Source organism: Manis pentadactyla, chromosome 12 (assembly GCF_030020395.1).
Source record: "Manis pentadactyla isolate mManPen7 chromosome 12, mManPen7.hap1, whole genome shotgun sequence".
Lineage (NCBI taxonomy): Eukaryota > Metazoa > Chordata > Mammalia > Pholidota > Manidae > Manis > Manis pentadactyla.
In genome coordinates this window covers 87,416,808-87,435,787 of record NC_080030.1, presented here as the reverse complement: position 1 = coordinate 87,435,787, position 18,980 = coordinate 87,416,808, and the positions used below count along the sequence as shown (strand labels likewise).

Below are 18,980 nucleotides of genomic sequence, written 5' to 3'. Positions count from 1 at the left end.
AGTTAGGTTAAAATGAATCACACCATGAGCCTTCACTAATTAACTGAGCCAAGATAGTTTTAAAGATCACAAGGATTTGAAATGAAGTTAGGGGGCAGATCCCTCAGCCCAGGGCAAAATACCTTTGAAAGCTAAATCAGGTAAAGGGAGAAATAAAGTGGGAGAAACCTGTTTATTGCTCACAAGCAGTCGTCCACTTCTGCTCCCCTGTGTCTCTGCAACTGGACTGCAAAAAAGGAGTCCACCTAACCTCTCTGGTCCAGATATTCCCTCAGTCCCCCTTGTAATTAATTACCTATTGATATGGAGATGGACTACTTCTCTCCACCCCTTAGAAACACCTGCTGATATGGAGATGCACTAAGGCCAGGGGAGAGATTCTGGAAATATTGAGTGCAATTTTACCCACATCTGTTTAGTTGAGACTTCTCAATAGGTGGTGACTCCATTGACAGTCAGCATCCTGATTTTCCCTGTATTACATGTATGTTCATTTGGCTGATGAAAGATCAGGAGCATGAGGGTATAGCAGATTGTTCTTGGTGGCTTTCCTACCCTAGAATGGGAAGGCTTATTTAGAACAGAAGTTTTCAAACCATCCTAGAGATTTCTGGAGGTTATCTGGGGCCTTTGGGGATGTAGAAGAGATTAGTTGTAAAAGAGAAGGCAAGCTGGTTGGAGGTCAGACCCTACTCTGTTCCAAACTCACACATCTTCACTATTAATAAATACAGGCTTTACTGATTTTATAGAGAAGTGCTTCAACGTAAAATTTCAGTTCAGTAAAGACTGTCCTCCTTAAAACAAAATAAACAGATAAACCCTCCTCATGTTTGGAAACTGGTGCTTTTGAACAAAACAGGTGATTATTTATGAGAATGAAATTGTGTCTGAGAATTTTGAGGTCTTCTGAAGGAAAGATCAGTCAGATGGCTTGAAAACCTGCTATTCTCTGAATGCTACTCTAGGGACTTAGGTTGGGTGAGGGCTGCAAGGGCATTGGAAACCTTCAAGGATTGGACATTTCTAGCTTCAGGTTCAATTCAGATTCAGATTCAACCAACATTTGCATAACTCTTATTGAAAGTCTAACTCCATAGTGTAAGTTTTTATCTATCTTATCTTGCCCATTCCTTACAGAACTTTTGGAAATATATATTATTATCCCCACATTGTTATTGAAGAAAGAAAAGCTCATGAAGGATAAATGTTTTGTGCAAAAGCACACAGCACATATTAAGCTTTAAACTCATCTCCTCATAGCTTTCTAGTAAAACATGATTTAGGTGTTAGACTCTAAAACTCTGAGAATTTACACATTACATACTACTTCCATATTTGCACTTTGTGATTAAAATTATATTATTATACTTCAGCAGGTGAATGGATAAATAAAATGTGGCATATCCAGAATATGGAATATCATTTAGTGGTGAAAAATATGAGCTATAAACTCATGAAAATACATGGAGGAACCTTAAATGCATATCACTAATAAGCCAATCTAAAAAGGTTACATATTTTATGATTCCAACTATATGACATTCTGGAAAAGGCAAAACTGTAACGACACTAAAAAGATCAGTGGTTGCTAGGGTTTAGGGCAGGGGCAGGGAGTGGGAGGGATCAAGAGACATAGCAGAGAGGATTGATGGTGCAGTGTGAATACCCAGTATGATGCTTGTAAGGTTGGAGGCACCGGAGGGAGGGGTGAGCACGTCCGACACTGATGGCATGCCAAAGTCCCCGGCTGCTGCCCCCTCCCAACCTGAAAAATGTGCCTTAGGCTAGCCAGTCCTTGCACTGCTGTAAATCTAAGCTCTGCCTCCCCCTACCTTCTTTAAAAACTCGCTGCCTGCCTTGCTGAGCGTGACTTCCCCGGCCGGTGACTAGTCAGACTGGGGAACATCGCCCAAGATTGCGCTCAAATAAACTGCTTAGCTCTTTGTTGTCTCTTGTCACCTGCTTATTTCAGTTAGAATTTATCTTTCAATGTTGTAATGGTAGACACTGTAATTATACATTTGGCCAAACTCATAGAATTTACAACGCTTAAGTAAACTATAATGTAAACTATGGACTTTGGGTGACCACAATGAGTCAGAATAGGTTCATTAATTATAACAAATGTTACAGTTCTTGTGGGGGATGTTGATAATGCAGGAGGTTGTGCATGTGTGCAGGCAAGGGGTATACAGGAAATCTCTGTACCTTCTGCTCAATTTTGCTGTAAACCTAAAACTGCTCTAAAAAATTAAAGTCTTAATTTTTTAAAGTATATTTAATACTAAATACTGAAATTATATTTAGTATAGGAAATAAAATTCTAGTTTGGGTGAAATCACTCATTTATACAGTGATTCCCTGGAGATGACTTTGCAGTTCCCAGGCCTTTCTATACTTAAAATAAAGCTTTTAAGAGGTGGGCAAGTTTAGAAAGTCAGTATAAGGACCCCCAGGTTCGTGAACTCATGGATCAAGGAAACTTGCAGCCCACCCCCAAACCTCCATTTGGAGGGTTTTCAAATGAGCCCAATATTAATAAAATGCATTTTAAAGGGCTATTAATTTTAGCCTGAAAGAAATTATCCACCTCATTTGCAAGCTGGTTGTAATGAAAGGTAGATTTTATTTATGAATGTTTATTTAGGTTCTAGTAGAGTTTTCTGACATCTCAATAAGATTATATTTGATAATGTCTTAGGGGTGTATGTGTATTTCCTCAAATTCTAAGATAACAATTATCCAAACTTTACCCATAAAAGTTCTTTTCTTATACATCAAACAAATTATGATGCTTTTCAGTATTATTGTGTGTTCTTGCTTTCTAAAAAATTTGTATTCTTATTTTGTGTTTATAAAACACTAAGCACAAGCTGGCTTGTTAAATATAAGAACTATAGCAAATATTCCTTTGAAGAAATAAAAACACTGAGTCAGCAATGCTGCAGCCAAGGTGGAGGCTGGGTTTGCTTTTCCTCTCCTTTCACATCATTGAATGGCCTCTGCTTTGTTCTTGAATGTCCCCTGAATGTCACTGGAGATTTTCCATAAGTAAGCTACCTACAATTTTCTTAGGCAAAAAATTTCATAGTTTAATATAAAATATATGCATATGTATATGTTCATACATTCTTGTGTAAAGCTGTGAATCATCCCAGTCAGACCATAATTTCCTGCCCACTGTGAGATGATGAGAATTATGTCAGTTCTTGGCCACCAAAGCCAGAAAATAAAGCAAGTCTCATAGAGTCATCCTCTGTGTTACTAAGAAATATATTTCTTGGGTTAGTGAAAAGTGTCCAGGCAATCCAGTACCCTGAGTTCAAGGTCTAGCTCTGTTTTTTATTAATTGAATGGCCTTGGGCAATCCCATCCTCTCTTTATGTCTTGGTTTCCTGTTACGGAAAGAGAGGCCTCCTACCAACAGCTGCTGCTTAAGGGGAATTTTTACCATAGCAGCTGCAGTGGAAATGCTCTAATACATTAGATCATTTAATCTTCCCAACAGTTTTTTGAGGCAAGTATTCTTATCTGACCTCTGTAGTTCTCCAACCTTGCCCAAGGGCACATGGGGAGAGCCTGCATGAGCTGCAGACGCAGACGCCCCTCTCTGGGCTCCCGAGCCCCTGCATCAGGGCAGCTGTAAGACTGCCTTGCCAACTGGAAAATGTTATCATAGGTAAGACATTTTCTTTCGGAAAAAGGGAGAAAGAGAACAAGGAAGGTGGAGGGGAGCAGAGAGGACAGGGGACAAGAGAAGGAATCCGGGAGCAGGACTAGAGCAGGGCCTCTCGTTTCTGTGTTCACGCCCTGCTCACAAACTTGAGGGAGGTGTGGGTGCTGGGCGATGCCCACACTTAGGTGTGTGCCCATGTTCACAGTGTGTTAGGATAGTTTCCTCCAGCACCCCCTGGGCACCTCGGTGGGCAGTTAGCCTCTGTGGGAAGTATACTAAACTCTTCCAGTTAATCCGGATCCCAAGCTGCTGGGCCCCCCCTGCCAGACTTTCGTGAAGGTGTTACTCTTACTTCCTCAGAGAGTCCAGTTGAATAAACAAGACCCTTGGAAAAGGAAACATTGACAAATCTCCTGCCTGCAAAGGAAACCCGTTCATCAGAGCCCCATGTGGGAGGAGACGAGGGGCCATGCCCGAGAGCTCCATGCCTGGCGCGCTGTGGGACATTCACACAGTGGATTATTTCCAGTACCTCTAGCTCTCCCAAGATATTTGAAGTTCTAGTGTATGGTCAGTTTGTTGTAAATTGGCCACCTTGGCCAAAAATTCTGAAGATTCTTGCAGATTACTCTATTAAAATTTTCTTGTGATCTGCTTAAATGTTCTTTGCCTTTATCCATTAAAAAGACCCCTACCTAAGTGTTTTCTCTGCTTTACTTCTCACTCCAAAAGGAAGTGGCCCCTTGAAGAGTGATTTCCATTTATAGAAGGGGGTGGATTTTTGTTTCTTTCCATTGCAGTTCAGGACCACATCAGTAATCAAGCCTTAACAAGCTGAGTAAGCAATTGTTAACAACTGGGTATTTTCTGTGCACATGGAGGACCTAACTGAATTGCAGCATTTTACAGAGACTAGGAAGTTATCTGATAATAACAACTAATAACTGATACTTATATAATAGTATTGAATTTATAAAACATTTTTACAAGTCTCATGTATTTTTGCTTCCAGAATTTGATATGATTTTAAAAATAGCTAACATTCCGTGAGTCTTATTATGTGTCAGTTATATTAAACCCATTCCATGTGTTATTTCATGAATCCCCAAGGCAAACTTATGCTTCCTTCATTTCATAGATGAGGAAACCGAAGCTCAGAGGAGTTAATAACTCACCCAGTCAGTCATCAGTGCATGTGGCTTGCTGTTTCTTCACACCCACACTGCCTGCAGAATTCTCTTGTTGAATCATTACCCGCGAGACTAATTCCCACCTCTATATGATATTAGGGTTGCCTTGAGGGCAGTGAAGAGTGACAGGCGTCCTTTGCCTGTTTCACCATGTGTTCTGTGAACAGTCAGTTCTGCAGGGTGCCAGGTGTTGTTTGGAAAAAGGCTTTGTGGTCAAGAGAGTTGTTGAATTATTGTATTAAACGAAAGCAAACAAGCATTTTGCTTTTTAAAAAACTTGCTTCTCATGAGAACTCGGGCTTCCTCAAACAATTTGGGCAAATGTAAACTTGGTTTATTCCCCAAAAAGAAAGAGGCTCTAAAGGCAGAGCTACAAGGTGAGTCACTTTGGTCTCCCAGAGTCGGATTCCTTTTTCTATCCTAAAAGATACTTGGAAAAACATGGAAATGAAAGTGGTTTCACTTAAAGAGAGTTAGTTTAAAAAGGTTGCTGCGCAGAACCGTGGGCGCGTACTGAAAGCCTGAGCCAGACACTGCTGCCGTTCCCGCTCCAGCACTGGCCCCAGGGCCCCGGCCAGAGCTCTCTGCTGCCCAGCCCTCCTGGAACCAGCTGGGGGCGCGATGTGGGACGCGGAAGGTCGAGGGCTTTGGGATCCAGGCCCATCTCTACCGCCCTCCCTACAATGACTTTAGGTATGTTATTTACCCTCTGTGCTTCCATTTCAGTATCTATAAAATAGGAATAATAATATTTCATATAGTGTTTGTGCAAATTAAGATTATATAAATAAGGCAGCTAGAATGAAGTCTGGCACACCGGGCAGGTCATCAATAAGGGTAGCTGTTCTGCCAAGCTAGAAATAGGGCCTTCAAAATAAAAGCTGATCTTTGCTAAGGCCTTGGCCCTGGCATACAAAAGGTTTTAGTGAATATTTGCTTTGCTGGCTCCTGCTTGCCTGCAGTGTACATGGAGTAGCATTCAGCAGTATTTTATATTAGCCACAAATCTCCATATTTTCCCTTAGCCAATAAATTTAAAAATGTAATGTATTTCTCCCCCCCCCAGCAGTAGGCTCACAGTGGGAAGTCCTATGGGAATCCTTCTGTATGTCCTTAGCATTACAGTGTATTCAAGGGAGTGTAAGAGGAATATGAAGTAGAACAATCCTACAGCACCACACCATTTGTAAGCACTTTTCATTCTCAGAGCCACACACTACTGGTCCCTTCTACGGAGGTGAAATCTCTCTCCCATGGAGCCTCATCCTACTCAGGGTCTTTAAGGAAAGGCACTGAGCCCTCTCAGGATATACCTTCCCATCTCTGACAACTGGCATGCTCTCCCCACTTGCAGCCAGAGCAAGAAAAGACACCTGGTTATTAGAATGTTTCCTAGCTAACCACCCTACCTCCTGCACTTACACCTTTTATACCTGTTGCCATATTGGAGGCACTTTTCTAGGACAAAGAAAAGCTCTGGCTCTTCTGGATCCCCGTGGCCCACTGAAAGAAAGCAAATCCTCGGCAGAGTCTGCGCAGTTTAGTCACAGCCTTTCAGATTACTCCCTCGGGCCCGCTTCCCCTCCCCTCCTCAGCCTTACCTACCACAGTAGACTCATTTCCCCTCTGAATATGGCATATATTTTTATGTATTAGTGTTTTCTTCAGGCTGCATTCTCTGACAAGATTATTTTATTCCCCTTTTCTTCCAGGCATGCTCCTCTTCATTCAGAAAGCTCAGCTCAAAATTCTCATCCTCCAACTCTTGCAGGCAGTTATTTGTGTCTTCCTTGTATATCACCATAGCATATGAGCACATCACAGCAGGATGTTATAGAACTTATAACACCCTAACTCAGTGATTTGGTTTGTGATTGGTCTATCCCACTAACTGTGAGCACCTGGAAGGTATGGGCAAAGACTTACTCATCTTTGTACCCCAAGCACTTAGTGCAGCGTCTGGGACAACTTGGTAGATGCTTCATAATTACTTGGTGAATGAACGAATGAAGGGTGGAGGACTGAAAGCATCCTTCAACATCATTAACTGACCAATTCAGCAGGGGCTGGTCGGAGTCAGCAGAGGCTGATTTGAGACTTGCATGTTCTGAGTGGAATCTCTAACGGTAGATAATTGCTTCCCAGATCTAGCAATACCAGGAGAATTTGTGGGTAGAAGTAAGAAATGAAGGGAGAGGTGATTATGTCCTGTACCATATCTTTGCTGGCTGGGAGGACGAGGAGGAGGGCCAGATGCTACCATGAGGATGTGTACAGAGTGGTGGCCACAGGAGTATTGAAGCTTTTTGAGAATTAAGACTTTGGGGCTCTCTTATGCTGCACAACCTAGCCTTGCAAATTTCTGAGGACTTGGAAAGTAAGTGAGCCCCCAAAAGATGAGCCAGACAATCAGAGCAGAAAGCTCACTGACATGGAGAGGAAGTTACAGGATTCCCTGCGAGAGGGCCAGCCTCCCTGGGTCGGCGCACCGTGGATCTGCACATTCACCCCAGCAAGTGATCCTGGAATTTGAAACAGCTCCAGCTGCCGCAGAACAAAGCAGGTTTTGAGGGACCCAAGGGCACCTGAAGAAATGAGGAGAAAGCAATTTCATGGGAAGTATGTAAACAGACTTTCTCATTTGATGAATAGGCATGTCTCCAAGTGGTCAGGCAGGGGGATTTGTTACCTTGGGGGACGCTGTGGAATTTTCTTTCCTGGGGATTTTAACAGCAAGTTACATTTTTATCTGTCTAGAATTGTTCAGTTGTGCACCATCCTGGAAGCGGAGACGGAGTGGCAACTAGGAGAGATTAGCCTCCCCTTAATCATAGAAGCTGCTGTCGAGGTCTGAGGGGAACTGGGCATGGTCTATAGATATATTTTTACCACAGGCAAGTTTTCCTTTCGTTAGACATAGAGAAGCGAATCATGTTCTATGATGACTCAGAGTTCTTGGGATTTGGCACCTTAAATAAGCTCCTTAATCAGTATCCAGAATAGTATGAGTTACGGAAGATGAATAGATAGATACAAACCAAAGAAGTTGCTTTAGCTCATCCTGTAGACTAAAAAGAGCTTTTAAAAAGGTTAAATTGGTAAGATTATAAACAGGTTGTTAAAATAAGTAACTATATATTTAATGTGAGAGGCAGCATGGAGCCAGACTTTAAGGTTCAAATCTTAACTCATTCATTAGCTGTTTGATCTTGGGCAGGTTTCTTAACTTCTCTGTGCCTCAGTTTCCTCTTCTATAAGAAGGAGAAAACAGTAGTTCCTACTTCATATGGATATAATGGATATAAGTTTTATGCCTTAGTATAATGCCTGGCATATAAATAGTATGAAATAAAGTAAAACATGTTACATGCTGTTGTTTGCAAAAATATTCATATATACTACCCCTCTAGTGTTTTTCCCCTCTTTTTTATTGAGATATAATTGACACACATCACTGTGTAAGTTTAAGATATACAACCATTTGATGGTTTGACTTACAAATATTGTGAAATGATTGTAGCAGTAAGTTCAGTTAGTATCCATCATCTCATATAGATATGATAGAAAGAAAAAGAAAAAAAAGAAAAAATATTTCCTTGTGATAGGAACTCTTAAAGATTTTCTCCCAACAACTTTCCTATATGACATGGTAGTGTTAAATACAGTCAACCTATTATATCCCAGTACTTAAAACTGGAAGTTTGGACCTTTTGATCCCCTTCCTCCAAGCCCCCCTCCCTCACTACCTGCTTCTGGTGATCTCAGTGGGATCTCTTATTCCATGAGTTTGTTTTACATTCCACATATAAGTGAGATCATACAGTATTTGTCTTTCTCTGTCTGACTTATTTCACTTAGAATAATGCCTTCAGGGTCCATCTATGTTGTTTAAATGTCAGGATTTTCTCATTTTTTATGACTGAATAATATTCCATTGAATGTATATACCACCACTTCTTTATCCATTCATCCATGGATGGACATTTAGGTTGTTTTGATGTCTTGGCTGTTATAAATAATGCTGCAGTGAACATCTGGGAACAGACATCTTTTAGAGTTAGGGTTTTGGTTTCCTTTGGATATATTCCCAAAAGTGGAATTGCTGGATGATATGGTAGTTTTATTTTTAAATTTTTACTGTTTTCCATAGTGGCTGCAGCATTTACATTTCCACTACTAGTGTACAAGGGTTCCCTTTTTTCCACATCCTCACCAGCATTTGTTACCTTTTGCCTTTTGAGGATGGCCATTCTAACACATGTGTACCTCTATGTTTGTGTGGCCAAATTCAATTTGAGTATATTAAAAGTATGGAAATGATTATCTTATATTCCTACACTGAGTAAAAAAGTCATCAGCCATGACTAAGTGATTTGTCAAATTTTTGTAAGCATAACTGGTAAGCATTTGTTAAAAAAAAATCCAACATCTTCAAATGAAGCTTCATATCCCATTCCTTCCCTTGTTGCCTTATGAACTTCAGTCTGATTGGGCTGTTATTTTCCAGGTGGCATCATACCCTTTTCTTTCTTCAATTCTTTTTTTCAGTTTATTCTACCTTGGAATCCCTTCTTCTCCTAACATATTTCTCTGCTTATTAAAATCTCACCTATCCTTCAAGATCCCCTCAAATCTTCCTCTTCCTCCATGTAGCCTTCCCAGATCTCTCCAAGGAAGCAGTTTCCTCTTCCTCCACATCTAATCATCTTTTTATATATTTTTAGGGAAATAAAATATATTTCTTTCTATATTATCTTACAGTTTATTTCTGCATTTGTCTAATTTTTCCTAGTAAAGGGCAGAAGCCTGTGCACTTGGGCCCAAATATAATACTGTATCATTCTGGTCAGTATATTTTGACACTGGACATTGACCAAGTAGGATATAGTCTAGGTTAGTGTCCTGGGGCAATAAAGGGCCTATCTCTTCATTGGATAGAAGGAAATTTCTGGAAGTTGGAAATGTACAGCCTCAGTGAAGAAGGCTATTGGTGCCTTCAAATATTTGAAAAGCCATCATGGTAATGATGAGGGGATACACTCTGAGATGCTCTAGAGGACAAAGCTGGAACCGGTGCGTGGAAATCACCAGGAAGCGGACTCAGCCCAGGGCTGGAGCTCTCTGCCAACTCCTGCTCTTCATCCATGGGAGGGGCTGCCTTGAGCAGTGGGAAGCTCCCCAAGGGGAGGTTTTTGAACTGAGGCTGGACAATCTCCTGGCTCTGGGAGTACTGTGTGGCAGGTTAGGTGTCATGACCTCCAGGGCCTCTTCTACCCCTAAGATTAATTGATTTTATGGAAATCTGTGTCTGTGCAAAGGGTGGTAGGATAAATATCCTGCCTTGTACTGCATTTTGGATGCTGGCTAAGTTAGGGATAAAGAAGTCAGTGGCTTATTTCTTTGCCGTTCACACAGAAAGGAATATAAGCTTTCATTCAGGGATTTTATAAAATCCTTTCTAGTTTGATTTTCTTGTCTCATGGCTTAAATACAAGGTGGCACTAGCCAGATTTTCTACTTGGTGGCAGGCTAAACTGTGTTGCCGCAAATTATTTCCTGTGAATCTTGTTTTCAGTTCATATTTATAGGTTTTCCTTCATACTAAGAATGCTTTCTAAGGCTTGAAAATTAGTGCAAAGATGCTCAGGCTCTGCCTGTGGCGGGAGGACAGAATTGTTTGTAATCTTGTTCTCACCAGAATTGCCCGAGTGACTCTAATGGTTTTCACGCACTTTCTACTCTCCTACAGATAAGACGTTGCCAGCTGGCTCCCGTGCTGTTAATGTATTCATGTGTATTTTGTTTAAGACTAAAAGGAGTGCAGTGTGTTAGCTGAAGTTGTCTCTTCATTTCCTCGTCCTCGTCTCCCAGACAGCACAAGTCCTTCCTGCCATTGATAAGGACTGGGATTTGCACTTTCAGAGTAATTAGCAGGTAATTCTGTTGCATTTTTTTCAGTACTGCTTGCAGCTTACTGTCACACCATCAGATGCAGAGCTTGTGTTTCTACCTGATATTGACTAAATCATGTACATCCGGAACTCATGAGTCCCACTATAACCTTACTGCCGGGCAGTTTGTACTAGACATCTTCCCATTAGCTAGGTTATTGGAAAAGTGGGAAGCATTTCCTAAATCTGATTTAAAAGAAAACCATGTCCCACTCTATCACCAGCTCTGCACTATCTCTGGGCTCCCTCTTGAGTGAGTACAAAAACAGTAAGAATATTGCGGAAATGCTGGGGGCCTCAGGACAGTCGGAAACAGGAATCGGCTTTAATTAAATTTAAACACAAGCAGTCTGTTGGCAGAAGGGTGTTGCCCTTGCTTTTCACCTGCAGCCATCGCAGCAGAGCAGACCGACCGCCCCGCTGCCCTTAATCCAGGACAAGCTTTGTTGCTAGCTATGTTCTGATTTAATTGAACTGAATGACCCAAAATGACATTCAGTGCATTTAAGTAACAATGGGGGATATTATATATATTAATAATATTTGTATTAATTTATAGTATATTTAGAAGCTGTTCTCCTTAAAATAATAATTACTGAATTTTATGAAAACAGCTGTTGAACAAACAAAAACACCTCAAGCTATAAACACAGAAGGGAAAGCCGAGGGACCAAGAGCCTGTGGAACCGCCCACCGATCACGGCTCTCTGTTCTCTGCTCTTCTTGGGAGTGTTTTTTTTTTTCTCAAATTCACTCACAGCAAAAATAGGAAGAAAGGATGTTTTTTCCCCCCATCTCCTGCTTAAATTAGTGAACAAAAGTTGCTGCAAGAAACAGGCTTAATTACCTAGTTCTTCCTCAGGATCAGGAGCTAGCCATATAGCTCCTGCTTTCTGCACTTACATTTTGTGCTGTACTCAGTGTTTTATTTTGGATGTGATTGATTTAAATACCCCCAGACAGAGCAGAAAGATAATTTCCCCAGGAGGTCTCCAAGCTATTAGGATATTATTATAGAAACAGTCTGTCAGCACTGACATTCTCACACATCAAAATTTATTTATATAGAAGATGAACTATATAAAATCATCCTGATTGCTTGTCCCCACTAACTTAGCCATTGTCTGATTTGGATTTTGGTGCCATTTGTACAATTATTTATTCCAATAAATTAAAACTGGTAGGTTTCTCCTCGCTTATACATTATATTTGCAGCGTGTGCTAATGCGGTCTGCATACAGAGAGCCTGAAGAGTCTTGCTCAGCTTCTGCAATGTGATCAGAAGTGCCATTAGTTTTATAAGTGTTGGATCATGTTACCTGAACTTCGCTTAGATTTTTATGAACAAAGTTGGAAGCTCAGCATCACCAACTTAAATTCTTGGAGGTCAGGGCTCTCATCCACATGGTGTCAGTGAGTGTTTGGGAGGCAGGTTATCATCTTTGCAATAAAATTTATAAGGCTTTAGAAACTCTTGGTTTAACTATTAAGCTCAGATTTATATACTTACTAAATCATAATGGCTTTCCCAGTGTCAATGTGGTTTTAATATCTCTAACTAAGGGAAAAATTCAAAATGATACTTTGGAAGTGAAAGCTGGAGCAGATAAGGGCAGGTGAATTAGGATTTCTACCATCTGGTTTACAAAATCTAAGATGTTTCTTAAAAAGGATGATGTCACTATTCCTTGTTTGCTGAAATATGTTTTTTTCCCCAGTGACTTCTCTTAGCATTTTTAGCATGGTACTGCATTTTTGGCAATGGATATTCTGCTTTGTGAAAGTTAAGCTTTTGGCAGACTGTACAGTAAACAGAAAGAGGGGCTCTCAGGGAGAGAATACTTCCCACTGGAATTACTGGCATACTTAGAACTCTGTAACAGTACCACTCTTTGTGGTTGACATTGACATAACAGCACAAATAGCTAAATATGTCATACACAATAGTTGGATCAATTTTTCCAATGATCAACTTAAAATACATGAAAGAGAGTTTTTCTGACCCCCATTTCTAAGATGCATATCATCTGTCAGGAAGTTGACACCATCCAGGCCTCATTTAATCCATTTATCCTATGAGTTTTTGCTGAGAAACTGTCAGCAGTTGCCAAGTGTCACTTTTGCACTCAAAGTCTGAATTACTTATTGCTTGAGGTGGGGTGGGTGGTTTTGGGAACAAAGGATGTCAAGATTAAGACCTTTCATTCTTTGTCGAGTGTGAACACCATGTACCTTGTAGGTACAAGAAATAATACTAGACATGTGCACAGAGAATGGCTCAGAGAATGTTAGGGGGAGTATATGAGACTGAGAAGGAAAACCTAAGGGATGGTGGAGAAGAGGACACAGGATACTACAGGTGGGGACAAGCAAAGGAAGGCAGGGGCAAATCCAGGATAGAGCTGCCAAGGTTTAAGCAGCAGGAGATCTCGGCCCTTGTTTGTTCTCAGAGAGAACCACCCTGCAAGCGGTGATGTTGGCAGTGTTTGTCTCCGGTGTCCAGACCGGCCATTTCCATGCCCTTTCCTTTCTTTGGACTGGGATTCCTCCCTCTGGCGGGCTGTTCCTGGTGTCCCAGTCCAGTGCTGTCAGCCCTCCTCTGCCCCCGCAGCCTTCCTCACATCCCCTGGGGGAGGAGGGGGAGCAGTGAGGAGAGGGACCAGCCTCCAGCCCCACACTTGTTTTTCAGAGGAGTTCCTTTCATACATGTTCTCTCTCCTCCCTCCTTCTTCCCCACCCCTTTTTGTTATGTTACCCTGTTTTGTGAGGAGATTTGGAGATTCACAAATTCTCCAGGAAGCCCTTTCTTGTACCTCTCAGAAGTCCCCCTGTATTATCAGGGCTCTCAAGAGAATAAAACTAATAGGATATAATTAATTAATTAATTATAGGAATGGGCTCATGTAATTATAGAGGCCAAGAAGTCCCATGATTTGCTGATTGTAAGCTGGAGAAGTTGGGAATCCTGGAAACCCACCCTGAGTCAGGAAGCCTGAAAACTAGAAGCCCCGTTGTCCGCGGGCTGGAGGGGATGGTGTCCCAGGTCAAGCAACGGGAGTGAATGGCCCCTCCCTCTGCTTTTTGTTCTGTCAAGGCTCTCACTGGATAGATGATACCTGAATTGGTGAGGGCAGTCTTTTTTACTCTGTCCACCATTTCGAATGCTGATCTCTGTGGAAACACTCTCACAGACACATCCAGAAATAATGTTTTCCAGTTATCTGGGCAGCCTAGTCAAGGTGACACATAAAATTAACCATCACACCATCCTTCCCCTTGAGGTTGAACTCTTTCCTTCAGGGTTTCTTTGATGGGCCTTGTACTTCTTTGATGACTCCAGCAAATTTTTATAGTTCCCTTGTCTAATATCACTTTTGTACATAGTCATCAAGGACTGCAACCTTAGTCTCTTTCCCCACACTTTATCTGGGCAATCTTTACTACACCGACCATGTTTAGATGTTTTTCTCTTTGGTGAAGATTTCCCTGATACATATCCAACTCCTAGTTCTCTGCTAAACTTAGACCTGTGTTTCATGTTGCTGAGCAGATATACAACAGGCGAATAAATTTGGAAAATTCCAAAACTAAACTCTCCAGCTCCCCACCAAAAACTATTTTACCCTAATTCAGTGGCCAGAATCAATTTCTCAGGAACCGGGTAGTCATTCTGGATTCTTCCCTAGATTCTTCTATTCTGGCAATATCTCACTTCTGTTAATTCTAGCACTGCCATGGTTTGAATGTTTGTGTCCACCCAAAATCCATACCTTGAAATCCCCAATGGGATGGTATTAAGAGGTGGGGTTTGGGAGAGGTGATTAGATCATGAGGGAGAAGCTCTCATTAATGGGATTAGTGCCCCTAAAAAGAGACCCCAGAGGACTTAGCGTGCAGCATAGTGACTATAGTTAAAAATACCTTATTGTACATTTGAAAGTTGCTAAGAGTTCTCATCACAAGAAAAAAATTTGTAACTATGTGAGGCGATGGATGCTAATTTGACCTATTGTGGTGATCTTTTGCAATATTACATATACTGAATCATTGTGTTGTACACCTGAAACTAATACAATATTATATGTCAGTTATATCTCAATGAAACTGGATTGAATTCAGAAAAAGGTAAAAGACTGAAATAGAAAAAGAACTCTACTGTTTAAGTTAATATTACATAGATGATGAAGTTAATATTGCCTTATACCACTAATGCCTAATACCATTAAGATAAATTGGATCTTTACATATTTTGAATAAATGTATTTATAATAAAGGCTTAGTAAGCTATTACATTTATATAAAAAACTGAGCTAAAATCAACAAAATTTTATAAATATCATTAACTTTTCACATTAATAATTGTTTTTACAACATATAATTGAGCAATGCTTCAAAAGCAATGTCTTAGTTGAAACTACTAAAGGCAAAGGAATTTAACAAATAAATGAAATAGTCCATTTATTAACACAAGATGAATTTTTCAGGAAAATATTGCTATATTCGGGATCAGTCTGCTCTACACTATTGTGGGGAAATTTTTTGTCCCTTCATTTATTTTCCCTTTGCTTTCAATTTTTCTGGCAGCAAAACACTGTTCAGAAGCTCACTATCAGGAAATATTTATTTCTGATCTTTTTCTTCCCTGAATCAAGAAGAGCTTATATGTTCCTCTCTGACATTTCCTTCTCTTAAAGCTCTATTTGTAGCCTCAATTTCCTTACATTTGAATCAGTTTTTCTAAGGCAGAAGTATATATTTTTCATTTCTACACACATGCAGTCCTTTTCCAATATATGAAGAAGCTCTTTCATTTCATTAACATTTTGGTTGATATAAGGAAACTCTTAATCACTAGCTTTTTTGTTATGAAATTTACAAATTTTTCTCCCTCAGATTCTCCCACTGTGTTAAAGGATAGTGGGTCTCTACCTTTATTCTGAAATAATTTAGTATAGTACATTGTTTGTAATAATTCTAACATTGTTTAACTAAGAAGGCTTGGTTGGTACCATCATTAAAATATGAAAAGTGATGTTTACAGGTAGCTGCCCTGTAATGGCTTCGATATTCATTTAGTCTTGATATTTTAACATTTTAAATATGCCTTTTAAGGTATTTCTTTTATTCAGCTTTAAATTATTTTTTGTATTGATAAAGGTATAAAGCATTTTCTCTTAATTTAAGTAATATACCTCTTGTTAAATGAGTATTGCTAAAGCAGTTGTAATCTCCTGCCATCTCAGAGTTATGGAAAGGAAAACTATTCTAACAGTTTTTGCAGAGAGAAGAATATTTTCAAATAGGCCAAATTAATTTCAGAATGGAAATCAGCTACTACAAACATTTAAACATTCAATATTGCTTTTCAGAAATCTGATGAAACCTCAGCAGAGGGGTTTCTCTTTAAACCTCTTCTATTTAAAAAGTTGGGATATTTTAAATTCTTCTCTAATAATTGGTGGTACTAAATTTTTTTTAATGAAAGGAACATCTAGTGAGGCTTGCTTAAGATATGTTAAAGATATGCATCTGGTTTTTGCAAAATCTACATCACACAATTACATAAAAATGCTATTGTAGAAGATGCATATTCCTGCAATTCAGTTGGCCTGACCCTTAAAAGCTTCAGGGCTCACTCATTACCAGGAATTTGGCTGAACCAAACTTTAACTGCTTACTTACACCAGGGAGTACATTGGTAAGAGCTAAAACTTTCCTTGTGGAAATGCTTATAATGTTCTTCCTAGGAGTTCCAAGCATGGCCAGATGTGTCTTTCCTCAAATCTTTAGAATATCTGTAGAGATGCCTTATTTTATGGTGATACAATATCACTGCAGGGAAACATTTTAAGCTTTGGATTCACAAAAGAGAGAAGATGTAATTTATAGCTCAGACAGGGTGGGGCTTGGGATATGACCAAATGAATGTTAAACAGAAAAGGAAGGCAAGTGTGTCGAAAAGTGTTGTTAACATTATTTTTATGATTATTTTTACATCAACTTCGGATTTCTTCCCTAAAACTTACTCCTCTCTTCCCTACTCCCACTGATGGACTCCATCTCACTAACACATACATACGTACAACCTTGTTTGAGTTACCACTGAGTCTTCTTTCTTTCACATCTCACATCTAATCCACCAACAAATCCTATTGCAGTACCTTCAAAATATATCATGAATTATCCATTCCTTACCTCTTCCATCTCCACCTTCCTCGTCACCATAATTGTTTCACCAGGACGACTGCAGTGGCCTCCTAATCAGTATTTCCTATTCCGGCTCTTCCCACTTCCTAGCTTTCTTGTGCCACCCAGCAGCCAGAGTGATTCTTTTAAATGGAAATCAGATCATTTCACTCTCCTGCTGAAACCTACCACACCTTCCCATATTTAGTACAAGGCTCCACATCAGTGGCTCTCAAACATGTCTCCACATGAGAATCACCTGGGGAATACTGATGAAATGGGGATCACTGCAAGCCAACTGAAATCAGATCTCTGGGGTTAGGACCTGGACATCGGTGAATTTTAAAAACTCCCCAGATGTTTCAGAGGCATGAGGAGGGTTGGGAGTCTTCTCTGACTGTCTCCCCATCACCCTCCCCTTTGCTCCCTCCAAGGCAATCCCACTATACTGACTTCCTTGTTGCTCCTCAATCTTACTAAAGAGACTCATGACGAGGGCCTGTGTACCTGCTGCTCTTCACTCCAGCGAGCTGCGCAGCTCATTCCCTCCGTTCAGATCTCTACTCCTACACCACCTTCTCAAAGAGTCCGTTCCTGACCATCCTGTCTAAAACAGATGAACAGAACTCAGCTTACTCTGTCTTATTGCCCTCTTTACTTTTCTTAAGGGAGGTTTCAATATTGTATTACAAACTTTTTTCCTTCTGTCTCACCACTAGAACATGAAATCCAGGATGCCAGGGAATTTGTCTAATTTCTTCATTGCTATATTTCAAGTTTGTAGAACAGTTTCTAGCACATAGACATTATAGGAGCTTGATAAATATTTATTTATTATTTTTACTTTTATGTTCTACTTTTTTTAGTTTGGTGAGTGGCAGGAAGGATGTCACTGACCAGGGATCTGTGGCTTGAGAATCTGACCTTGCCTCCTTCTGTCTTCCTGCTTCATTTTGACCTTTCTCTGGAATTTCCCAATGTCCCTTTGGCTGTGGAGCCAAGCTTCCCCAGACCTGTGTGAGGGAGACGGGGGTAGGAGTTAGACCACAGGAAGGACTCGGGACAAAAGCCCTATAGTTTTAAATCCTGTTGTTGCCCAATTATTTCAAGATTCTGTTCAAAATGCAAGGGAAGTAAAATGGAAATTAGTTGTGTTTGCTTATAATGAGGTATAATTGACAGAACATTTTATTAGTTTCAGGTGTACAACATGATGATTCCATATGTGATATTGTAAAAGACTAGTTAACATTCATCACATCACAGTTACAGTATTTTTTTTCTTATGAGTGCTTTTAAGATTTACATTCTTAGCAACTTTCAAATATACCGAACAATGTTAGTCATCATGCTGTTAATTATATCCCCAGGATTTACTTTACAACTGGAAGTTTGTTTCTTCTGTATCTATTAGTTCTTCTTTTTTTTAGATTTCACATATATGAGACCATACAGCATTTTTCTTTTACTGACTTATTTCACTTAGTATAATGCCCTCAAGTTCCATCCATGTTGTCACAAATGGCAGGATTTCCTTCATTTTTATGGCTGAATAATATTCTATTATAAATACACTCCACAGCTCTATCCATTCACTGCTAGGTGGACACTTAGGTTATATGCATGTCTTGGCAATTGTAAATAATGCTGCAGTGAACAGGAGGGTGCATATATCTTCTTGCATTAGTGTTTTCATTTCCTTCAGATAAATATCTAGAAGTGGAATTGCATCATATGGTAGTTCTATTTTTAATTTTTTTGTGGAACCTCTGTATTGTTTTCCATAGTGGCTATACCAATTTACATTCCCTCCAAGAGTGCATAAAGGTTCCCTTTTCTCCACATCCTCACCAACACTAATGTTTAATCTTTTAGGATAACAGCTATTCTAACAGGTGTGAAAGGATCATGAGATTTTGGTTTGCATTCTGCTGGTGATTAGTGACATTGAGCACCTTTTCATGCTCCTGTTGG

At 40.0% G+C, this 18,980-nt stretch overlaps 1 long non-coding RNA gene across 1 annotated transcript in view; it reads left to right on the top strand.

The window, feature by feature from the left end:
* The first annotated feature begins 3,423 nt into the window (after positions 1–3,423).
* Positions 3,424–18,980, top strand: part of LOC130679853 (uncharacterized) — a 37,115-nt gene continuing 21,558 nt past the window's right edge. The window contains exon 1 of the long non-coding RNA XR_008992817.1: positions 3,424–3,682. This is a non-coding gene — a long non-coding RNA (uncharacterized LOC130679853). The remainder of the gene's footprint in view (positions 3,683–18,980) is intronic.